Source organism: Galleria mellonella, unplaced genomic scaffold, assembly GCF_026898425.1.
Source record: "Galleria mellonella isolate WM207_F2 unplaced genomic scaffold, CSIRO_AGI_GalMel_v1 utg143, whole genome shotgun sequence".
Lineage (NCBI taxonomy): Eukaryota > Metazoa > Arthropoda > Insecta > Lepidoptera > Pyralidae > Galleria > Galleria mellonella.
In genome coordinates, this window is record NW_026441997.1 from 1,542,937 (window position 1) to 1,570,626 (window position 27,690).

Below are 27,690 nucleotides of genomic sequence, written 5' to 3' on the forward strand. Positions count from 1 at the left end.
TCTTTGACAAAGAGAGGTAGATAATAGCGGATAAATAGCATGTCTTTGTCGGTAATAGCGGTTTATATGGATAAGAACTCCTAGTTGGCTTGTGAACTTTTCTTTTTCCTATTGACAATTCCCAGTATGACCACAATACACTCACATGTTATTCGCTTAAATATCATTATAATAAATGAATAATAATAACTATAGAATTCTCTTAAGCGTATTAAAATAATAAAAGAGAATTTTATAATTATGTGTATTATAAAAAGTGAAATTTCTTGTCATCCACTTTTTAATAGCTATGATAAACGGTACCCTAAAGTACCTAGAATTTATAATATATTCGTATTTCATCACAGGTTACCATTAGAAGCGAACCAATATTGAATTTGAAAGTTGTTTGCTTCATAGAACATTACAAAATAAAAACAAACAATAGATGTACAGAATTAGCCGGTTGCAATAGACTTGACCGTAGCATAGAGGGACGGATTTAAGCCACAGACATGCTATGTTGGCTTAAAATAATTTCATTCATGAGGCTCGCATGTCGCCGTCGCAACTAAGTGTATTATGTTTATGATATATAGAGGAAATATGATGTTTTAAGTGGATTACAAGCGATATTAGTCGTAAGCTTTCATTTTGGTATGTAATACCATGAAAAATATGGGTGATAATTCGTAAAGACACGCGATATTACCATTACTTAGTCTCCACATTTTGCTATGTCTAGTATTGCGCTGCATTCCTAGATTTAGGTCGATTCAAAGACAAATTAATGTTGTACAGACAATTTAGATTAGAATTAAAAAATATGGTATATGGATAATAACTGCGATAACTTTTATTACCTTCTTACATAACATGGACAAATATAAGGACGTACCTTATATTTTTAAATCTAAAACATATTATTATATTTAACCAAGGAAGTAAGTTACGTAAACTAGATTGTATGTTCATATAATTTAAATTTTACTTTTAATCGTGAAATTTAATGGAGCGTCATTAGTATACCTAAACGCCATTTTGATTGTAAGAAGAATCATCAAAATCAGCGCAAAATTGGTGAAAATTTATGAGTAAATAAACAACTAGTGGAATTGAGAAGTTCCTCATTTAACTAACGCTTAATTGCCGAGTCTGCCTTCGATAAGTAATACCGTCGTAATAATTTGAGTGTATTAATGTTCAATAAATAAATAATTTATTGTATATCACATACAACATACAATTTACCTGAAAATAAATTAGGACAAGTTATTACATTTAACCCCATGATAACCATAAAATATATACCGGGAAGATAGGGAGAGGGGGAGCCTTTTGCCTACACGTTGCCATGGTTACTGGTGCGTATCAGCAGACTATTTGATGTTACGATATGATAAGGACTGATAGGCATGTGAACCACTGTATTCAGTTGTATGTGATGGCTGACAGTGATTTTTGAAATGAATTAATATAATATGTACAGGTAACCAAAACTGTTTACTTTCCCATAACTAAACGAATGTCTACTATAAAATATTTTTATTAGGAAAATCACATCTACCACATTCTATTTTTAAACGAAATATATATGTATACACATATATATTTCGTTTATATATATATGTAATATGAAAGTATTTATTTAAAAAATAATGTTTTATAATTGAAAATCTAAAGTTGTTTACTCAGGATTAACTTTTAGTTTAGTAATTTATGTATTTACTTTAATAAAGATCTACTTTTAATAATCTGACCGAGATATTGAAATTTCTAATATATTTTTTTAAATATAATCTTTATAACGATGTATACATACATTAGACGGGATACTAAAATTATAAATCTGGCAAATGTGAGGGAGTTACGTCACATGGTATTGGTTAAACTAAATTAATTTTGTCTAAATTTAACACACAATCAAATCATAATGAATTATAATTGAATTCTATGCGACAGAAATCGCAATTGCTTATAATAAATGTGAGAGAGTTTGTTTCTTAGTTTTAAATTACTGTATTAATTTGGATAGATTGAACAAAGAGATAAATAAATAAATATGTTTAAATATATGACACAGCTTCCTTATGGTCCAGACCCAAAATAACCAGAGTTTGTACTACGGATGCTATTAATAATTTTTTGTATTGTATAGGGTTTGAACCCGTGATCATTGGCAAGGCAGTGCTAATACACTGGACATATAATAAGAATCGTGGGAATGGTTTAATAACCATTATACTGCCAAGATAGCCCATAAATGAAGATGGAGCGGTGAGTAGCATATAATTTTTTTTTAAATATGTAATATAATGTAATTTCCATTAAAAAGGATATTATGGTAATAAAAGTTATTTAACGTTCCGACGACATCTATAAAATATACGGATATTCGTATACCTATTCGTAATTCAGTTGGATTCATATTGCCAATGGTCGACCTTAATCCCAGCTTACGAACGTAGTCAAAATGTTCCAGTCCATCTTTTAATAAAATATACCTACGTACTCATGTATAAATCGAAATTTAACCCCTGAGTAAGATTTTAAATTTGAACTATTAAAAAATGTATTTAATGATATTTACATCATCTCTTAGTGGTGATTGTTGAATTGTGACTGCGTTGGATAAAGCGCATAATTATATTTTATGTATATCATAACATACGTGTAATATATATAAAGTATTGTAAGTAAACTATTGTAATTATTCGGAATGCTCTCTCAACAATGTGGAATGCTCTTGCATGGCCTCAATCGCCTAAGAGCGTAAGTTGACATGCAAACCATGACAACTCTATCAAGCAATACACGATTGAAAAGAGAATTAATCGGATATTATCGAACTATTATTTTCATGGATACAAAATCCATGAAAAAAGAACTCTTAAGTTCATGTACAATTCACATTAAATTTATTATCTAAACAAACATTTCTGAAATCTGAAGAGTAAATATAAAAGAGCTCAACTGTATTAATTTCTTATTATTGTGCTCATGCAGAAGTTACTTATCATCATTATCATTACATCAGTCGTTAACTGTCTACTGCTGAACATAGGCCTCCCCCTTGGGAGGCTTTGCCTGTAGTTACCACGCTTTGTGGGCGGGTTGGCAACCGCAGTTAAATTGGGTTATGTTTTAAGAGGGATGCTGCTGCCCATACCTAAAGCATTAAATTAGCTTAGTCGTTTCTTAATCATGTTTATAAGTAAATATAAATTAACCATTATATAACAAAATTAAATATAAACTAATAATATAAAAGGTATACAAAAATAAATCAAAAGAAGTAATAAAATATATAATCAATATTTAAAAATAAAACATATCATTAAATTGTCACACACGGAGTTATCATTTCGTATTTCATTATATCGATATTTTTCATGATTTAGCGTGTCTACTTTGCAAAAAAATCTATTGTAAAGTTTAGAACAGTATGAAACATAAATTTAATATTAATAATCACCATACAAATGCGGTTAAAATAATACTATTTCTATAATTCAGACTACTGAATATATTATAATACCTATAATCTTATGATTCAAATACTCCATGGAAAAGTTTCTTAAAAGGTATATAAAAGTATTTCAAATTACGAAATATCGGAATTACATTTCTTGATGCTTTTTAGTCCTAAAATTAAGAAAAACGTACATCATCGAAAACACCAGACACAAACCAATTAAACAAAGTTCATTTTCAAAATTATCTTAAGCGAAAACCGTACTAGGGACCTAATTTAGACAGAGCAACATGCCCATTATTGCACTACATTTATAAATAGTTACTATTTATTAAATAAGTAATGATACTCACCTGGACATCCGATCTGGTGGCCGGTAGTGCTGTTTGTTAGTTTGGATCATTCCAGATACCTGAAAAAGGTTCTAAGTTTAGTAAATGTATAATAAGCAAAATAAATTATAACTAAGTACAAAAAAGTAATACATGTATTCAATTATAATCACATAAAAAATTATAACACGGCATGTCTAGTGATTAAATTCCTATGGGAGGTTCAAAATTATTTATCGTATTTGAATTTAAAGCAAATATATTTAGTTTCATTTGTAGAAAACGATATTTTAAACCTTATATCTGATACTAAATTTTGATTTCACCCTAGAGTTCCGAAAAATTACATTACATAGTTATGGAGTGCATACAAATTGCTAATGGGAACTAGTGATGATCTGGACCTGAAGTAGTAATATGTATGCTTGTCCCCCAATAACACAAATTCCAATAAACCGACTGAAAAAAAAGATCTGTTATGCGGATCATTTTACGAACTGTTAGTGTGGGGCACTTGCTCAATAAAAAAAAAAAAACAACTTTTTTGCCGCATACAAAAGTTATTTATTCAATATTTTACACAGTATTCAATTATTAACTTATTTAGTTTACACAGCACTTTTTACAATTTTACTGGCCAGATCGGCGGGTAGAAACCAGGTCCGTAGCTGGGCAGCAATTTAACTAGCTAAATTACGATTGGCTGATTTAGGGTTTGTACGAGTTTATATAGGCATAATACTGCTGATTTAAATGGAGATAAATGATATTGCTATTCAGTAATAATATGTCTACATGCTAGGGTTATAACAGAACGAACACCTAATAGCACAATACAAAATGGTCAGAAAATCGATAATCAGATTGCAAGAAAGTATCAGTCAACATTTGAGTATTGTTCGAGTCCTCTCGAGTCTCTCGGATACGCCGCATAAAAGCCTGTTTACGATCACCCACAATTGTGGCTTTTCATGTCACACCTGTGGCTGTAATAAAATACTTTATAGACGACAAAATACGCGACTCCAAGTTTTGAACGTTTTGACATTCCGGATGAGTAGATCATTTAAAAATTGCACAATTAGTCTTATTTATTTTGAATCTTATTATTTAAATGATGTAAATGATACATAACTTGATCATTTGGATTCTTGTACATGGGTGCTGTAATGTAAAACTTGAAACTACTAGTTTACTTTGGTCTTATAATTGTTATTGTAAGGTTTCATGGAAAAATAGAAACCACTTAGTTATTTTGTTTTCTACATGTGTTTTTCATGTAGATATTAATAGTATAGAATATTAACAAATACCTCATCCCATATAATTTGAGCCATTCTATATAATATTTGTGGTCCTTAAAAAAATAATATTAGAGATAATTTCCCCGTTTTAAATTAATTAATACACTTCTGTGCGTACCTGTATCCTATATACAATAAACTGTTATAAACAAACCATTCCAGGTTAGACAGAGTAACTAGCCTAGAAATCGAAAGTTAACAGACGATGATATGTCTCCTTTTTGTTATGTACCGTATTCAAATTCGATACAGAGTTATGAAGGAGAACAAGAATGTAGAATATTTACGGAGCTAGATGGAACAAAGGCATCTCTGGCACGCGACCTATATCCTGAAGCTTCATTCGATATAAACTCAGTATAAAGTAACGTCTTCTCAGCCACTTGGGATTCATTCATATTGAATTCAGACATAAATTCTTCAAGGAAACATATTTAACGAACCGTATCAATTGCGAATGAAGAAAAACAATCTTCTCATAAGTATTACACATAAATAAAACTACTCGCAAGTTGTAACTAGCTGGAGTGCCTGTTAATTTTATCACAAAAAAAGTTAATAATTTAAAAGAAACTTTTATTCTACTAATATACTTCCAACTATTAATATGGCAAAAATAATAATTAAATTGTGCAGAGGATGTTTATTAATAAATCATGCTAGACGGAATTGAATCCAATGCAGATCAGTACACTGACAGATCATATTCCAAATTAACACACGAGTAATTCAAGCCGGTTTTATGAAATTTACATAGACAAAGCCATGGGTTACAAGTACAACCTATACCTGAATATGTAAACATGTAAAAATCAATAATGAAGATTTTATATCATACTCTTGAAACAACGAAATGACTATTCAATCTAAGTACAAAAAAAAATCCCTACGGTCTCTTTGATTTTAATAATTATTTAAGCCTATGTTGTAAAGAAATTGAGACATGAAAACTTGTTCAGCTTCAAACTTATTCAGTATCCTTATAATCTATAATAAAGAAGAAAGATTTGATTTTTTGTATGTTTATTTATTTGTATTGGATTTTTAAAACTCTTTTACCTATACAAAACTACATTCTCATTGTGTATCGTAAGTTATTTTTTTTAACTGAAAGAACTCAAAATATTAATTTTTTTCTACCTATCATGCGAAGCCGGAGCGTATCGCTAATAAAAATAAAGTAATAAAATCTAATTATTTATATTTATACTTTTATAGTTTTTATACTATAGTCATTTAGTCAGCTTTATTAGGTTTTTAAAATAAAACTCATTTAAACTATTCAAATCTTAAAACTCGGGGTTGGAAACAGCTAGACAACAATACTCGGGATTATTTAATATGCAAAAAAATTTCAACGGATAAAAGTAAATGGCGATAAAGCAAAAAGTATTTAAGTATTAATAAATGAAGCCCGTATTATCTTATAAAGCCTCGGTATCTCATAAATATAAAATATTTTCGAGTAGAAATACTTATTTACGTAAGCTTCTGTATAATGAGCAAATTTGTGGATAATTTAGTAAGATCACTTTCCACCACGTGTCGTGGGCGATAACGCGAGTTTGGCAAATAGACTCCCACGAACACAAACTGAGCATAAGCACACAATTATGATTATATGTGTGCTTAATTAGTGATATTAATTTCATAGAAACGATAACCATTTGTGAGTCTGATCTGTGAAATTCAGAAACTTACCTATTTACTATGCACGTGAATAGGGTATATTCCTTGTCCGGGATAAAAGAGAGCCTAAGTTTTTTTCCATCTTTGATTCTTACAAATATTATAAATGTGAAAGTGAGTTTGTTTATTACCTTACAGTACCTTAACGGCTTAACCCAATCACTATGAAATTTGATATATACATATTATATGTAATGGAGGATATAGGTCTACTACTTACAAGAATATCTATCATCATCATGATATCAATCTTTAACTGTCCATTGCTGAACATAATCCTCGCTCTTGGGGGGTTTTCCCAGTAATTACCATGCTTGGAAGGCGGATTAGCAACTGCAGTTAGACTATGGAGATGTTTTAAGAGGGACGCTGTTGCCCATCCTAAGGGAAGACTCCTTTAGTCGCCTCTTAGGACACCCACGGGAAAAAGAGAAGTGGCCTGTTGTATGCTGGGACCACACTGCAATAACACCTATAATATCTATTAATTATAAAAAAAATAACATAAAAAGTATTTTATCATGGTCAGTAAACATATCCCGGTCATGAGGATAAAGTCGCGGGTAAAATCTAGTACTATATATAATATCAAATTTAAATGACAAACATAGTAAGTTTATTAAATTCCTATTATACATATAGACAATATCCTATTTTTAGTAAGAAGGAAATATACTTTTGTATGTATGTTCCATAATGTTTCTACATGCATAGATTTTTAACTAACAATTTTTTACTAAAACTAAAAGCAATACAGTTTGTTCTGATTGCAAAATAACGTTAGCTAGAGAGATAGGAGTTTTAGCGGCGGCGGTGCGCCGTCCTATATAGCTTTGCCGTCCAGTGGTTAGTGGCCCAGTTAGCAGCCAACAATAGAGAGAGTTAATAGAGTCGACCATGTGTGTTAAACAGTTTAGCTTCTGGTGCTTGTTTTAAACGATTCCTATATGATGAGGAAATAAATCTAAATGCAAATCTAACAAAGTTTGTTTTAAAATAATTTTCATTTTAATACAATTATAAAAGATATTTTGGTGTTTGTACCTATTTGCCAGTTAATTGATCTATTTTCTTTTTATTACATTTTTTATTATTTACAAGTACATATTCGTATATTATAGGTATATATAATATTATTATGATAGGTATTATTATGCACACCATTCCCTATAGTTAAATATTAAGTGGTTCCATAATATATAGGGCATAGATAATAAAAAAAAAATATCCTTATCTCCAACTGTACATTTTAACCTATTATAAGGCAAATATTTTTATATTTTAATTTTAGGCTAGTATATTAATAAAACTTATTTGTATACAAGTAAAAAATATATTCCTTTAAAAGAGTAGGAACGTCTAATCTGGTACCACGTTCTTTTTAAGATTATTGATTCTATATTTAAAAGAAAACATAAAAATCATTTCGTTCAAAAGCATTTTTAGATATTGAATCGTTTTCTATTTCTTCACACCTACAATTGAAGTTATTAATCACGCCAATATTGCGATGACAGCGCAGTCGGTAGAACGTTTGACTGCGGTCGAAGGGCCCTGAGGTTGAATCCCAGCCCCAATTAAAAACTTGTCCCTCGTATCGTGCTTCAAAGGACACGTACAGATGTCCTCGGTTAAGGATACGTCAAACACCTTTGTATACAACACAACCAGATGTTGCCTTCACACGAACGATAGTTAATATTGATACGAAATATACGAGTAGTTATTTTGTTTGTATTTTTATTTCTATAAATGTAATGATATAATCTAAATATAAAATATAATAAAAAAAAAAATCTTATACATCACCTTATTAAGATAATATAATTATATTGTACTTAACTTATTTAACTTCAAAACAGATACGTGTATTGTGTGACATATCATTTAAAATAATGGCACTGAAACTGCGATTTTTTTTTCAATGTACTATTTTATAGGATTCTCAGTTAAAATCGCAAGCACTACTAGTTTTATAGGGTATAAACTAGTAATTATTACACAAGTAGTAATCCATAATATTATCAATACATAAATAACGTTATATCATAATATCTATTCAATTTACGTACCATATTATGATTACGAGTATATTATAGGCTTTTATATAATTAATTATTATTTTACAAGCTGGCATATGGCAGTATTTTAGTGATTTTCTTTATATATACAATTTAGAATGGCAAACAAGCTGACAGCCCACCTGATGGAAAGTGGTAACCGTCGCATATAGACATGAGCAGTACCATGGACATAACAGAGTATACTGTTTCGCACATGATACCCCCCATTCGTTGCCATTCCTGAGGACTCAGATGTTATTCCTCTGTACCCTGTAAATTTACGCCATATCCCACCCTTCAAACTGAAATTGGATAAAGTTGCATTTATCTCTTTTATACAGCAAAATAAATGTGTTAAATTTTGCTATTATGTTAAAACGTGTGAAAGTTTAAATATATATTTATTTTTACAAGGAGTGAGAAATTTTATTTTTGCATTAGAATTTATGTAGTAATAAAACCATCCGTATAAATGTAAAATCATACGCACAAGGAGGGGGACTTGATTGGTAATGAAGATTAGTAGAGCCATTGTTATACAATATACATACACTGTCCGGACAATCTCGCGGTGTCCTTGGTAAACATTGTAGTTAATTTCTGGTTAATTCGTCACGATCAGCCAACCTAAGGGCCCAACGAGCCTGACTTCAGCCTCACTCGATTTTCATTGTTAGACAACGTAAGGCTGGCGAGCCTGATATTCTATTTTTGTTCATTAAAATATAACATACATATGCAGCATATACATAGGCTCAATAGTAATATCTGACCGCATTGACCCATAAAGTTTATAGTGCAGCAGTGCAAATTGCGCAGACTAGATCATACAATATTCATAATAGTGTTTAGCCTAATTGGAATATCCTCGTTTGTTAAATATGACTATTCTCGGAAACATACAAAACTGTGTCTTAGGGCTTATTGTAGTATCAAATATATGAATCATAACTAGATCAATCTAAAAATAATAGGATATAGGTAACACTGAATATTTATTCATTTAAATCGAGGTTGACATCTTAACAACATAAAATATATAACATTATTTCATATCTATTATCATCATCATCATATCAGCCTTTAATTTTCCACTGCTGAATATAAGCTTCTTAATTTTACCAGTAGTTGCCACGCTTGGCCTAAAAGCCTAAGATATTTTAAGAGAGATGCTACTGCCTATCCCTCCACCATAAACTCTCTTAGTCGCCTCTTAAGACACCCACGGGAAAGGAAGGGGTGGCCTATTCTATGTTAGGACGACACGGGAATTATATATATATATATATATATATATATATATGTATATATATTTTTGTTCGACAAAGAAAAAATTACTAACTTCAATCATGGCGAAGCCAGTTAATTTTATTTAAAAGCTGCTAATTTTCATAAATATCATATGGGGATAATCTGAGAATATATCCTTTAAGACAAAAAAAGAATTTTACGAATCTGTTTATAAAGATGAACAAACACACACTTGTAGTAATAATATCCGAATTGAGAACCTCCTCATTTTTTAAAGACGATTGAAAACAGAATTAAACTGTAATTAATTGAAAATAATTACTCCACTGACTTCATCATATTATCATCATTATCATATCAGCTGTTAAACACAGGCCTTCCACATAAAGGGGGATTTGCCACACATGACAGGCGGATAGACAACCACAGTTAGGTTTTGGTTGTTTTAAAGGGTGCCCCGTTCTATTCCAGGACCACACGCAATCCATTACTTTTAGAGACAAACATTTTTGATAGATTAATATTTTTTTTACAATATCTTACATAATTTAGAAATAAACTAAAACGACAACTTCGTTGACTCTAGCATATATGATCATATATATTTGAAACTTTAATAAGCCTTGTAGAAGATAAAATGCATCCAATGAAGGTCCGGAAGATATTAATCCTATCTCCTCCTCGTTTACAAATTTCTAGGGGGGTTGCAATGCGAAACGTTCTCCGATTGTATTGCTCTTCACTTAGGACTCAGTACTGCAGAAATAAACACTGTTCAGTTCAGTTTTTTGCAAATAAAGACAAAAATAAATTGAGCATTAAAATAATTCGAATTTCAACTCGAACAGTATGGAGTTGAAATTTCGTTTATTGTTTGAATATTAAGTTCTTGCCAGTTCATATTTTCCATACGGAGACATCATAATTTATCTAGCCTAAGAGCTGACATTTGCACGATCCTTGTCACTTACATAATATGCCGAGTAGGTACATTCTGACTCATGGTCTTAATTACATTTGTATTTTAATTTCAGTACCTACAGCAACTGAAAAGCTCTTTGCCATGTCTGAGTTACCAGAATGTATATATACTACTGTCAGACATTCTACAGCATTATTAGCCTCATTTTACATATAAATTCACATCAAAAATGATGTGTAAGAGATTAATTTAAAGGATACAATTAATTTCGTATATATTTTAAAAGGCGGAGATTTCATCAGTCGATATAATAAATAATAATAATAGGCTTATAACACACTTCTATCTAGTCCCATGTGTCACTGAGCTTGTATATTTAAGTAGCTGTAGTAAAATTTTTATGTAAATAAATAATCTACTCGTAGTAACATACAAATGTTACTTAACTAATTATTTACATAAAAATGTTACAAAAGTACACGAATACAAATGTTTTTATTCATGACTATGTTAGTTCGAATCTAATTGAATCTACAATCATTGGAAAGTAAACATCACATTTATCGAACTGGAGAATATTTTCAAATGTTTCTTTTAAAAAATATTTTTATTTACGTCTATTTCCTTTTAACAGATATGGAAGTAAGTAATTATTTTATGTTTATAAATTTATAGGTAAGGAAGTAATATCTTTGAGTGTGAAAAATAAAGGACAGTTGGTAACAGACAGTAATAGAACCAATCTCTTATAAAAATATAGCCATCTTTTACCTCATCGTTTAAATGGTTTCACGAAGTCTGATTTCTTATCTGATGATGAGAGGCGCGCGATAGTAGATTCGAAAATTTATTTAACTTAAAATTTCATTCCGACGTAGAATAAAGTTATAAAAACCTATAATTAAAGAAGATATAAACAGAGCAATAAACAATTTAATACGTTGTTGCTGCTGTAACTCATGCAATCAACAACTTACTCTATAACGTTGTGTTATTTACACTGAATCATGTGGACTAATTTTCAATTCAATAATAGTAGTATATAATAATTTGTAAATATCCTCACATACTAGTAAGCTAAGCTGTAATCCAAATAAATATGTTACTGAATTGATATAAAGAAGGCTTTAATATATACATATTACAAAGAATAAAATTAAATATGCATTATATACAGATCCAAGTTAATGTAACAATGCTCTGAAAATAAGCTTTCGGTCATAAAACGACGTTTTGTTTCGAAGTCTACCCATAGGATGATAGTAAAAGTTTTTATAGGCCAGTCCGGCTCGTTATGCGTATGGTACGAACTAGCCGATACTGGGTCGAAATCCGAGCTTCTGTTTTTTATGAGCATGATTTCCTTACTGATAGCCTTCTATCTATTACTAATACAATTATACTGTTATAATTTTCATTCATATACCGCTTTTTGTACATTTTCTATTATTCTTTTTTATATTTCTTATGATTGTCATTTTGTTTGAATGTTCTCTAAATTATAGTACAAACTCAATAAAAATAATTTATTCATAATCAAATCGTTTATTTTTGTTTTATACATATGTTTATTATTACTATTTACGTCTACATTGCAGAGATATCCTTAGAAGCGACATTTTTGAAAGAGAAAGCCGAAAATTATTTCAGGTGCGCAAACAGTGGCATTGTGCCGGGAGTAGACATCAAAAGCCGTTCATCAAAGATGAGTGTTGCCGTGGAGAGGGTTAGCAAGCGCCCCCGCTGTATGAGGGTGATGACAGTTAGTTCAAATCTTACTTTGTCATGTTTATATACGATATATATATTCTATTATTATGCGTATAATATATGAACATACTATAAAGCAATAAAAATAATACAACTATACAGTTTAGGCAAGTAGCAATTCCTTCATCTATTATTTACAATATCGTTTAACTGTGGTATTTGCATAATTTATTGGCATAAATAATAATTTATTTTTATTGTTTTTGTGTGAAATACTACAAAATACAAAAAGATATTTGACAAAAAAAAACACAGTTACAAATACAAAAATACTAACTGAAGGTATTTATTTAAAAACCCACCAATAACTACGTACTAGGTTTATAATATGCAATAATATTTCAGTACGAATAACTTGGAACACATCGTTCATGGTGTTCAAAGAAATTTAAGATTCTATAGCTCTATATTAAATAGTTAATTAAATTAATACTGGACTAATAAGGAAGTAACCAGAAGATTGTAAAAAGATTTATAAAAAAATTGCAATGATTGTTCCAGTTTTTTTTTTTTTTTTTATATAGAAGTAATTTTAAAAAGTTTTTGTATACAAGTAGGTTCTTATTCTTGTAGTATAGCTTTTATAAAGATCGACTGAATGTTGATCAGAGATAAGTTATACAAATATTACAACATGTTTTGAATAACATAATATATAGAAGGACTATTCAAATTCACCAGAAGGTATTACAAACGTGGTATTGATCGTAAACATATGTCCTACGACGTAAATTTGATATAGTAATAGTACTATTTTAGATATATAATTTGGGCCCTCCATATTGACTATATTACGCTGTACAAGATTGTCCACTGTCAGTTAGTCTTCCTAAGTTTACATTAAATTCTCTATTAAATTTCAATACGAGTACCTACCCGATTTAGATCTCATAATTGTAAATACCATTTGCCCTCTAATGTTCTTGAACAATACTTATTACACTCCTACAATCCCATAGATTGAATATATCGCCAATACAATGAAATTCTTGTGTCTTATTAGACACCTTCCGCTAAATACTGCATCTGTTCCTGAGACAATTGAAGATTCACTTATTCCAGTAGAATAAATGTCTGAAATGTAGTATTACCTACTTCTATGAAACAATTTTTTTCTACTATTTATTTGTCAAAGCAAAATAGTTGAATTTCTTATTTATTGTTCATAACAAAAATATAACATTTAAAATATTTAAAATAAATTAATCATTGTTATAATAATCACTACAAGAGTTTAGTGCACGTTTTTATTTTAAATATAATATATACTCGTATCTAGTGCATTTATGTTTCCAGATTATATTTAAGTATAGTTATGTTAGATATCTACGCGGACTTCGTTCTACGTAATATGTATAGGATAACTTTTAACTTAAATATTATATCTACGTAAAATATAATTGTATTAGTACACCAGCTCTTGCTAAGACTAATTGAATAACTAACGATGTTTTTTTTATTAAGTTATTAATTTCTTCACTGCGATATAAATAATATCCCCTAATCTGTTATTTATAACAATTAAAAATATGATCTTGTCAGTTAAATATTGTAATGGTAAACGACAACTGTAAGTTTTGTAATAATCAATTTTATAAAATAATAATATGTACAATGAAAAATTAGCCTTCGCAGATATAGTTACTTAAACCTGTAGGTCTTGCTTGTAGGTTTTCAATAATATTATATGAAGATTAGTTATTGTTAAACAAGTCTAAAAATCTTTGGAAGTAGTAAAAGTGTGTTCAACCTAATTAAAAAAAAAGAGGTTCTTTATCCGATTGTATTTTTTTATACCGTTTATTATATAAATTTAGAAAATTATATTACATTAAAAAAGTATATTAAATTATAAATAAAAACTGGTCTCACAGAAATTTTATCAAAATCGGTTCAGAAGTTTAGTTTTTAAATAAAAAAAACTAGTTTTGCCACAAGTGAAGTTGATTATTTTTGTAAAACATGATCTTAAATTGCTTACTTATAAAGGTACATATGAATTTATTACGAAAATGTTATTGACTGTTAGTCAACATAGTTTTACACTGTACACCATAGCCTCGGGGTATTCGACCGGGCGGGGAATGATCGAATGAATAATGTATGATCGACTGAATTAATGATTGAATGAATGAATGACTGAATTATTAAATTATACACAAAATGTTACATTATAGTCTATGTAACTGTGCGTTTAATGTCGATCAAGTGGTACCTAAATAATTAAAAATTAAAATAACATTTTTATTTACTGTTTTTAGTTTACACACAAACAATTCATTAAAAAGTAAAGGACAATTATGATCGTATTGTCTCATAATAAAAATCTATCTATTTTTCCATAATTTTCCATGCATGTACGCCGGTTAAAATTTAAATACCAATATTATTCCGAGTCTAAAAGAAATCATCGTCCTAAAAATAGGTGAAGTCCTAAAAACAGGGAGTTAATTACTTATCAATTGATTTGCCAATCGATAATGAACAAAAGACTCCTCGACTTTAAAGATATTTGAACGCTTTATTTTTTACGAGAATCCAGCCACAGACGCGGCGCTTGGCCGGATGCAGCATCGCACACAAAATACAAAACCGTATGTAATAAGCTAGATACCGGTACTTGAATGCATTTCGCAATACACCTGTAGACGGATTGCCTTTGTGGAAAATATATCTCTGTAGATAGATAATATCATTATACTTAAGTATCATAGGCACTATAAGAATCTATTGTTTACATATTAAAGATGCACTTTTTAATGTCGTACATGTCCAAACCAATACACGGGTTAGTATAATTATAATAAAACATATTCAAAGACCTTTAAAAAATAATAAGTTATATTTACTACGTAATATCAACGAAACACTTTCCCTCCTGAAACAAGATATTCCATTCTTGCTAATACTTTTATTTTTTCTAAAACAGATTTTATCATCTTTGTTTTCAAAGATGATAAAGTCGTAATTGAATAAGACTGTTCTGTTTAATATAACTAAATTATGGATAATTTTATTGGGGTGAGTATTTAAGACTCGTATTATTTTTAAATAACTAGAATATATATGGTAGGTAGGTAACAATTACAATGTTTAGGCAATTTTTATATGTGTGAAAATATGAAGGTTTAAAATATAATAACTTGCAATTGAATAAAATTTTAAATTTCAGTAGTAAAATAATTTGAAATAGATACAATAGGGTGTATACATTGTTACATTCATAAAAGATTATAAAAATATCACGAAAATTAGTGCAGAATCAGAGAATAGATTGCGTAACATACACAAAAAACCTTAATGACAAACATGAAAGACCTTTTTTTGCAATCAGTTGAAAACTATTAAAAATTTAACAGAATGTGGACTTGGAAAATTTCCAACAATTCTCATGACACTTCAGATACAGATACCTTTTAGTAGAATTAACACAGAATGGAATCTTATTCTAATTAATGATAGTAAGATATGGGGGAATCTAACCACATAAATTCACTGAAGTGTATTTCTAAGTAATAAATAACATTCGTAGAACATTAGTAGGGCTATAGAAAATGTTAATATATCTACTTAAGTTCTTTCATGTACATAAATATTAGGTACTTAATAAAATGAAGTAACTTTGTAACCCACAGTGAGTTATTTAACAAAAACATTAATTCTTTCTTCCTTATCCATAAACAAATGTTTAATTATAGCAATAATACATCTATAACTATATATCACCATCGTTTAAGGTATGAATGTGCAGGAATTATTAGATACCTTAAATAAGGAGTCGTGTTGAATAAATAAAAGGACATGAGAGCTCCTTTGGGGCAAAAAATGTAGAACTCGAGTAATTCACTGTGAATAATAAACGAAGAATTTCCACGAAGAGCCCCCTACTTGGGGTAGAACAGTAGGGCTGGCAAGGCGAGACTTCCATTACGCGTACCGGAATATGAAATGTATCAATTAATACTAACGTGGGATCACAGGTAAGTTGCGGTTATATTCTGGTAGTACGCCTGTTAGAAATGCAACTATACATATTAATGTTCTACCACATTATAACAAGGTTACAATATCAGTAGAATTATTTATGATCATTATTTTGTTAGCAAAAAATAGTAAAATGCAAAAAGTTCGTTTAAAATGCTATAGCAAAAGCTTCGGTTGGATCGCGTTGTTTTCGAATTGTCCGCTCTAAAGACACTTTCGTTTCTTAGTGAAAGTGACCTGCAAATAAATCGCACCACGAAACAATGCACGCATTGTTCGCTCTAAATTGGTAGATATAATTCATCTACATTCACGCTTTGAACTTTACCACCGATCTAAGATAACTTATCAAAACGCGATAAAAGTAAAATTGTACTTTATATTCAAATACCCTTCGGAATCAACTCGTGAATTATATAAGAAGTTATTGTTGTAATAATATGTGCAGTGTAAACAGAAATAATATTCTCGTTCAAGTTTACAAATGCCCATAATTTTTAATGCGATCAATATGATTATAGCTTAAAATTATATGTATATAATAGTCTTAACCATAATTGTTCCATCATTGCTCTTCATCTGAAAATATACTTAATATTCCATCTTAGATGGTCAATATTTAAACAAATAATTGTTGCGAGTGCTCCCATATTATATCTTCATTTCTCTTTTCTACGTTTATTTATCACTTCAGAAATATATCTAATAATCCATTATTATCGTAACATATTTTGATTACGGGTCATGTCATCTTGGATGATGATTATGGTTGTAAAAGTTTTCTAATATAATAGTGAAAGTAGAAAGATGTAGTTATGAGGAAGACCTAGACTTATTAATAGGTGCGAGTACTGCATACTGTTTAAAAGATTAGTGAAGAGTAAAATAGAACAAAAAGAAGTAGATAAGTCAGCAGTCTCTTAGTGAGCTGCACGTAAAATGATGAACGATATACAGAAATATCCGTTAAATTTTTGACGGATCTTCCTAGATGAAAACTATAATTATTTAGTTTCATAATTAACAAGTACAATTGCAACAAAATACCAGGTACATATGCAAATAGAGGAACTCATGAAATATGGTTGTGTATGCACGTATGAATTCAATAGGCATTGTTAACATATTGATTCAACAATAGACTGGTAAACTGAGACTGCAGTATGGTATGACCTAGATACAAGTGACCTGTAATGAAAGCCTGTTAATACTGTTTGATAGGATAGGGAATGGTATAAATAAACTAAAGCCTATGTATATTAAAATAAAGATTCACATGATTTTACAACTATGTGTTTATCTTATACTTCCACTCAGCAAGATAGAGCAAGTAATGCTTAATGAATCTAAAATAAAATCTGTTTAAAGTTTATTAGTAATTTTACGGTCAGTTGAGTAAAATTAGGTTTCCCGCATAAAATAAAAATATCGATAAAGGATTTGAAACACGCTTTCTCAATCAAATATCTTAAAGATTTAATTGATTTTTAAACGGCATTAAACAAAATAATTTGTATTCTATAGGCAAAAAAAGTAAGTTAAGTAAGTAAGTTGGTAAAAAAAATATTGTATGCCAAATATTTTTACTATTATTTTAAGTATTTAAACATTTTTAATATTGGTTTGAGTGAGGCGTCAATAGTGTTGGTGCCAAATACTAAATAAACTAATTCGTATTATTTACATAAACTTAATTAAATTTGTATTATGTATTTATAAGTAATAAACATAAATAAGAGGCGACTAAGAGAATTTAATATTCGAGATGGGCAGCGGTGTGCTTTTTAAAACATTACCAAAGCGTAATTGCGGTTGCCAAGTACCAAGTGTGGCAACTACTGGCAAAACCTGCCAAAAGAAAGGCCTATGTTCAGTTGTAGACAGTTAACGACTAATATGATGATGATAACACTGACTCCAAATATATTGAACGGTAATTGTGAACTGAGTGCTAGACGCAGTGTTGGCAAGTCTTAGATTGAATAAGTGACCGAATGTACATATACTTGGGCAAATTTCAACTAAATTTTTTTTTCAACTTGTCTACAGTTAACTAGTAAATATTTCTAAAACAAATAGAGTATGAGCATATTCTCAAGAGAAACGAAATCAATTCATACTGTCTTAAAACGTATCTTGCGTTGGAAAGCAAAAATCGCAGTGACAAGTTAAAAATCAAGTGATAAAATTTATAGACGCGCTGAAATAGGCAGGGGAGGAGAAGTAACAAAAGTTGATAAGCAGCCCTTGTACAACGGACTTGTGCGAATCAAGCGAAGTTATCCTCTAGTAGTTATTACGTACCTATAAAATACGAAAATAGAAATCTCATAATCTATCTAAGCTACTGTACGCCGAGCGCTAGCCGCCGGATTATTTTATAACTCATAAAAAGCTATCATTGTATTATAAGTGCAATAAATTAAATTATACCTGCTACTGCTGTTTTCTTGTCTTCAGTCTACAAGTAGCTACGATGCTGTAATAGGCTTGCCTGAAACCAAAATAAATTCAAATGTCAATGTTATCACTCGAATATCAGTAAAACAGCAATTGGACCCTTTGCAATTGAGATGTACGGCTATATTAATATTAAATTGTTGTCTAATAAATATTTAAATGATTTTATTATTGTTGAATTAACGATTTAATGTCTTGGAAATATAAAATGTACAGAAGCGATATATCTAACGCTGTGATCTCCTGCCAAGCTTAGAGATTATGGTGACATCCTCATGGGAGAGGTTATATCTCGCGGGGGATTTGGACAGGCGCAGTAACGAATTTTTATTGGAAAAATTATGTTGTTATCTAAACGACTATTCAATATCTTTGAAAAGTTTATTTCTCAACACTACATCGTCGCGTTAAAACATTGGATGCCGCTATTTATTGTCCACATAAAAGCAAACTAAAAGTAATAAAGTGTAAAGCGGCGGCAAGTGTTTAGGGTTAATCTCCCTTTATAATTTGACGAGGGTGCCGTCCCAGTTTAAATTTTATACGTATTTGTAGCAGTTTATAGTCGCCAGAGATGTCGGCTTAAAGCTGAGGAATCGTTATCAAGCGTTCAATGAAATGACTGTATAATTTTTAATTGAATTTCTAAGAAGTTGAAGTTTTTATATAAAATAAGCAAATTGTTTTATTTATACTGTTGAATGAAAACCTTACTTCCTTTCTAATATTATTAATGTAAAAGTGAATTTGTTTGTCACCTCTTGACACCGTATTGGCTTAAGCAATTATCATGAAGGAGAAGAGTTGGCCACTTTTTATCCCATTCAGACGAATAAAACAGATAAGAACTGGTAATTATTATTATAGAATATTATAGCTGATTATTTACAACAAATTTAAGTAACTAAATAATATATCATTACTTTTGTTTTTAACTGTATTTATACGTGTAATTGCCTAAATCCTAATTTCGAGGCCCCTTATTTAACATTATGATTATAACTTAATTGTGTACATGTCTTTGTTAAAAAAAAATAGTGTATAATAAAATGTATATTTATCATAATTTTAACCGATCAAAAGTAATTTAGGCGGTTTTAAATTTTGTATAAATTGAATTGTCAGTACAAACAAACGTTTACTACTTGTAGTACTGTAATGAGGTATATTAATAAACAATAGTTATAAATGTCTAATACAACCATTATATTTGTATACAAAATGTAATAGGAGAGGTTTAATATTAAATCCTTACAATTTGCATAAAATCAAATTGGACAATAAGCGTTTGCGGGGAAATCGTAGAGGCGTAGAGAAGGAATGAATAAAGAAACTCTTTTTAGTAGTAGGCTGTAAAAATTTTTATGGTAAACAGTGACCCATTTCGGCCTTGCACCAATGCTTTGCTTTTCACAATAGCAGGCCTTCGAAAAGGGCCAATTTTAGAGGATCAACATAAACAAGCGATGGTGTTTACCCTTCGCATGCGAGGCGTGGCGGGAAAAAGCGGCTCACTGACACAGCTTGATATTGAGTGTACAGGAACAAATTAGCATTTCAGAGACGTGTTGATAACAAAATGCCTCACTCTGCCGACTTAATGAACTGGTAACATCGTCATTAAACGCCTTTACGTCAATGTAAACCTAACTTCGGCGTTAGATCGTTGGCAAAATTTAGCAATTAAGTGTGCACGCTGTGCACTCGGTGTATCGATTGAGTCTCCTAACTGAAGTTTCATCTGTGCCACCGTGAACCGAGTAACAGCATTTGGTAACAACTTACACGTAAATATATAATTGATCACCATCCTGGGTATAGGTTTTTGTTATATAAAAGATTATTAACTAATTTTCTATTTAAATGAAATTTATTTGCCAGAAATATCGTAAATAAGATGTTGCATTTGTCAAGTTTACAAGATGTCCATAATGCTTCGCCAGATCAAATGGCATGCAAATACTATCTATTGAATTTACATAGGTATATTTATTTCTAATTACTTAATATACAAAAATTACTACTGGTACCAAGTGCACACTTTGGGTCATGCAGTTTAATAATCATTATATAAATAATCATTATGTAAATAAGTGTAAGTAAAGAATAAATATTTTTTTTACTATTTAACGTTTTCTTACTGGATAACTAATATATTTCTCTTAATAATAAATAGTATTTCTTTTTACTTTTTTATAAAATGATAATTAATTAAAAAATTTATTAATTACGGAGTAAGAAAGTGACAAGGTGGTATCCCAGAGAATGCAAAAGGAAAAGAGGTGGACACCACACAAGATTGGATGATTATATCAGGGAAGAGACTACAGTAACGTGGGACAGAGTGGCTTTAGACAGACGAGAATAGAAATAGTTTGAGGAGGCCTTTGCCGATTGGAAAAAATCTACAGAAAATAAACAAGAAACAATTAGTAAAATAAGTTATTTTGTTTTTTAGGTTTTTTAAAATTTTATGTTTGTTTTAAAGCAGTGTTTATTAGGCTAAGTTGATCTGAATAAAGGCTACAATAAACAATAATAAATAATTATCTACGATGTCGATTACGTAGATATTCATTTACTATATAATTCAGTAAAATTAGATAGTACCTAACGCTAACATAAGATTGTAATACATTTTCTTAACATTAAACTAAATTGAAAACCATGCACGTTATAAATATTGCAAAAATAGTACGAGTATTAAATATTTTCATATAAATGAAAACTATCTCTAATACTATTTTTGTGTTTCCAAATAACAGCACAAAAAGCAAAAGACAGATATGAATACATTCATGGGTGGGGTGAACGTCGAATACTAATGCAAAAATAGAATTTATATAGCGAGAAGTGTGTCATGGTGGAAATAGGTAAACGAACGAGAAGAAATATTTTATAAAAGCAGGTGTCGCGTGGTGAGGTTTGTTGAAAGCCCGGGCGTTCTTATGCATACGTAAAATGACCATATTACATACGAGTATAAACATAACCATTTATAAACATCATATTCTTCTCGTATTCCTTACGTAAATATACGTAGTAACTTAAACTAAACATATAACAAAATAATATTTTTCATACAACGTGGATGTGGCAAATAAGCATACGAACTAGCAGATGATAGAGAGAAAATTTGACAAATAATACAAATTGAAACACATTATAATCTTAAGGAAATAAGTATTGACAAAAAGAAACAAAAACAGTTCAAATTAAATAAACTTATAAAAAATAAATGTTAATACAGTCCATGATGAATGATTTACAGTGACCTATACGTATGTATATCACTTATAGTTTCTAATGAGACTTATCCTATTCATATGTCTCATTAATATAAATTATTGATGTTAACTAGACTAGTAGGTTATTATTGAATTCGTCACGATGAACTAACTGGCCTGTTTCATTCTCGCCTATCATCCCTCACTGGTGCCCCGCCAGCGTACACCGTTAGCGCAGGCGGGGTTATCATTCCATTATCATTCATATAAAAAATCTAGACTAGTAGGTACTCTATTTGTTACTAACTGTACCTATAGTTGAAATAAATTTTAACTTTTTTGCAACACAAATTAAGTACATATCTATTACAGAATAGTGGAAAGTCTTAAATTGAATTAATTTATATTTAACAATTTCTGTCTACTTACACAGAAGCTAAAAGCATTACTTCTGTTATATTGACAGCTTAAAATATTTTACTTTATGGATATATATACCTATTCATAATTCTTTGGGGTGTTACGATCGCAACTTCAGTCTCTTGGGGCTTCGAGCCTCCTTGACTGAGGCTGATTGTAATCCCGCTTTGTCAGAATCCGGTGTGAAGAGAGGAACTGGTTGAGAGCTATTCAACTTTAATATGAATGCCCGAAACAATGTCGAGCTACAATATCTTTTAAATTTTTAATACTCTTAATTTTTTTATGACAGCGTACCGTTTGCAAAATTAAAATAGCATGTTTAGTTTTATATCGAAACTCTTGCATAAAATTATAATTGCTTTAAAATTTCTATATACCGAAGTTATGCAAGTTATTTTTATTTCTAAATGATCTATTATTCTGATGTTTCTCTTATTAATTGAAAGCAACTGTTTGTAGCGATTTCTAAAAAAATTGTTTAAAAATATATTTCTTTCAATATATCAATTGAGACATACCTACCCAAATGCTCTGTTTGACAAGTATGTGTACGAGTTTTAGAAATAATACGAAAATAGCTTAATGGTATATAATAAATTTAAAACAATTTAGTTCGTTAATGGATTGAATACTCGTTTAAAATTTTATCACGCAAGAGAAACTTCGAGCACATTTTACTTTTCATTATTCATTGAGTCACTTGAAGCTTTCTCATATAGCTAAAGATGCAAGATCATAGCTTACTACTCTTAGTTTCGTAGGTCATGTTTGAGACTAGCAAAACAAACTAATAAAAAGCTTCTATTTTCAAACGATTTTAGAAAGAAGGTGGTTCTCAATTCGGTTTCTTTTTTACGTTTGTTACCTCTTATGTCCATCAGTTCTAAACCGTTTTGGAAATATCTTTTTTTTTAAAGGTAACTTAGAGATTGATCTCATAGAAATTTTATCAAAATCGGTTTAGTAGTTTCATATATAAACCAAAATAACAAATTTTGTCATAATTGAAGTCTGTTTTTTTTTTGTGTGGGACACGATCTTTAATTATTAAAACTGTGATATTTTGAATAAACGATGACGATTTAAAATCGTACCTTATGGCACCAGTGTCTGTGTCATTGACTAATAATGATCTAATAATAATGACTAATAAGGGTGTAAAATAATATAAAAGCAGTCATTATTGTCTGACATTGTCTGTCAATTACTTAGCCTAATAAGTTTTACTACGTCTTTAATAAGACCTATTCTTGTATATTAGCGATTAAAGTATTGGTGTAATCTAAATATAAACATTCTCAAATCAATTAAGGAAAATCATGTTTTAAAATTATTATATTGAAAACTATTTGATACCCAATTGATATGGCAAACATTTTGCCTAAATTCAATATTTTTCTTTAGTTTAAAGCTTTGACTGGACTATAATAAAAATAAAAAATAAACAGCTACACTATCCCAACTGTTGTCAAGCGATTAAACGCAACATAAATGTGTAGTATTTAATTTTCAACCGACTTTAAAAAGAAGGAAGTTCTCAATCCGGTTATATATTTTTTTTATATTTGTTACCTCATAAATTCGTCAGTTGCACACCAATATGGAAAATATTTTTTTTCTGATTTGAAAAAATATATTTACAGATTGGGTCCAAAGAAATTTTAATGAAAATCTGTTCAGTTGTTTAATATTTGAATAAAAAAAACAGCCACAATTGAAGTCAATTATTTTTGTGGGACATAATCTTTAATATTCATTATATTATATGCATTCATTTTACGTCATACCTGTACCTAATAAAAATATGTTCAACAGTGAATAATAAACAGCGGAAATTATAATTGATGATGACGATAAAGATTTCATTTAATCGAATATTACTTTCGTAGAACTATATAAATCGATCGTACGAAATAAATTAATATATTATGGAAACATCTTTCACTTTTATGAAAGTGAGACAGTGAACGATTGGTAAAAAATAAAAAATGTCTAATTCATCATGTGACATAACGATATACTTACTTAGCTATTAACACTAGATTTCTAAAATTTGCATCTTCAATCAACATAATGTATTATGGATATTGGACGTGTAGTTTAAAACTAGTCTTTACAGTATATTATTATTATTTCAGCCGTTAACTGTCCATTGCTGAACATAAGCCTTCCCCATTAGGGGAGTTTTGCCAGTAGTTGCTACGCTTGCCAGGCGGGTTGACAAACGCAGTTAGTTCGCAACCCATCCCTCGACCATAAGTTCCCTTTGTTGACTCTTACGACACCCACAGGAATGGAAGGGATGGCCTATTCTATGCCGGAACCTACACGTTGAATAATTACAGTATAAAAAACATGTAAATAAAAAATTACACGATGTTCTATACCTGTGTTTGTCGTTTCCAATAATTGTTTCGATTTCATCTGAAAGTCTTTCAGGGAGTGTACGGCGCATTGCGTCACAGCGGCGACAAACAGTAAATTCATAAAATTCCTGTTGTGCATGTATATACACATTGTAAAAAAAATTAACATATTAAAAAAAATATATTTTTTCTTGGGTGCATGGCATAGTACTACTGTCTGTGCATCCCGTTCATCTCTACCTCGTACATCTAGATTATCTTCGATTTTCCCTTTACAATATGGGGAATATAAAAAAACGTGCCTACAAACATTTAAAAGCCCAGCAATGCACAAACAACTCCTCTCGTGTTGCAGGTGTTTATGACGACGGTAGCCGCTTTCCATCAGGTAAACTGTCTGCACATTTGTGTCTCTGATAATAAAAAAAAAACTTTGTCCATTTTCACTACGTTTTACCTCCGTATGTGAACCTCTATGCGAGCGACGAAGAGGAAGCTGACCTCTTAACGTCATATTATTCTTTCATTGGTATATTCTATGGTATATTATTATATATACAAATTTCAAAATGTAAAAAAAAATTAAATTTATTCTTACTTATATTTTTTTAACAATTTCGTTTCGTTGACACAAAAATTTTTGTTTAAAAAACAAACAGGCATCGCTTGCTCGTTTGTTATATCCAGTTATATAATAATTTTAGATATAAAATTAATCACTTTCTCTTGTGAAAAAGTTGGTGCAGTAAATCCTCTATATGCGTAGCGTATGCAAAATGACGTCATAGTCCCGGACGCAGCTGTCAGGAATACCCTGGGAAAGTGCCGCCCGCCTGCTCTCACTGCGGACGGCCGGACGCCGCCGCGAGGAGCCCGCACCGCTTTACTCTGACATTGAACGTCAATTGTTGTGAACTTGACTTACTTTTTACACTATAAAAATATTCCTGATTGTAAGTGGGCAAAGGATGGAACAGACTAAGCGATTATCTTATGACGATACAGATACGTCAACAGCGCGAAAATGGAAGGTTACCAGTACCAGTGTAAATCTTAACTAATTTATTGTGATCCAATTAAGGATCCAATACAATGTTATCTATCAAGTGTCTTATGAGCGCGTCACAACAAAGTATCACAATGTTACAATTACCTGTTATTTTTTCAAAATAACATTTTTCAATGTTTCTGATAGATTACTTAAACAGTGCTCTGCTAGCGGACTAAAACATTAATCATGCAATAAGTTGTCATTGAAAATTTGGATGCATTTAAAAAATTCCAAAGCAAATAAAACAGGACTAATGTTTATCATGGTAAATTTCTGTACAATATAGTCTATGACTAACTGAAACGTTAATTTGTTTCAGTTTTCAGTCAAAAATATTGTAAATTAACTGATAATTGTGATGTTACCACACTCCAGTAGGCATAAGTTATGAACGCTCTTAGAAATGGCATGTATGTAAAAGTTATAAAATTGCTGAAATAGGAGATATGTGTAAATATAAAGGTTTTTAGCATAATCTGTTTATCTTTGAGAACTTGGTATAGAAATAGACTAATAAAATAACACGGAAACTTCCGTATAACTGTAGTTTATAGAAGACATACAACAGACTAAAGACGCTCAAAAGTAAATAAAAATTATTTCGATGTTTTCTTTAAGTAAATAAAAAAACTTTCTTTTCATAGCAGGTATGTACGTCACGTACATGCTATTCTTTATATTAAATGTCACGTTTAAGCAAATAATGTATAGTAGTATAAAAATAAATACGTATACTTAAAAGAAAAGTAACGTAGTTACGAACAAAGCAGTTGTCTCAAAGGAATATTCTTGAAATAGATAAGGCAAATAGAAGTACACTCGTCTACTTTGTTATCACTTATACATTGAAACCTATATTTGATATATACAAAAAAAAAAAAACAATATTTATCATATTTTGTTAAATTTAAATAAAGCATATAATTGAAAATGAAGATAATTTATGGCGATACACAAAAATTTTAGTAAATGCTTATAAATATATGAGTAGGCATACAATTTTATATTTTCTGCATTATATGCGAATAGAACTCTGTAAGTTACTATGATTCTTTCAACAAACTACAGGATTTCTTGAGGATTTCTTCATTTCTACTTATCAAAAATAGACTAAAGCGCAAGTACCTGAATACATTATTGATATGTCAATCGGTCAGTCTAGTAATACTTCTTTAGCTTTAATATAAAAAAAAAATTACATGGTTAGTAAATTTTATTTCAGTCTTTAGTTAAATTTTTTCAATATATGAATTTTATTATTAAAATTTTTGTTCAAATATAGAACAAGAATAACAATTAATAAGGTATTCCAAGTGTGCAACTTCTGGTAAACATATTTTGATTTTCTGAATTAAAAAAAATCATATTAGATACGCACGTTTGAAAATGGAAAG

At 29.9% G+C, this 27,690-nt stretch overlaps 1 protein-coding gene across 2 annotated transcripts in view; it reads right to left on the bottom strand.

Annotated features, from left to right (window-relative positions):
• Positions 1 to 27,690, bottom strand: part of LOC113517105 (uncharacterized) — a 155,633-nt gene that overhangs the window by 69,470 nt on the left and 58,473 nt on the right. For both annotated transcript variants that reach the window (XM_026901670.3, XM_026901669.3), the window contains 2 exons: positions 19,203 to 19,263; positions 3,808 to 3,866 (listed from right to left, as the gene is read on the bottom strand). The gene's annotated coding sequence lies outside the window, so the exon portion shown is untranslated. The remainder of the gene's footprint in view (positions 1 to 3,807; positions 3,867 to 19,202; positions 19,264 to 27,690) is intronic.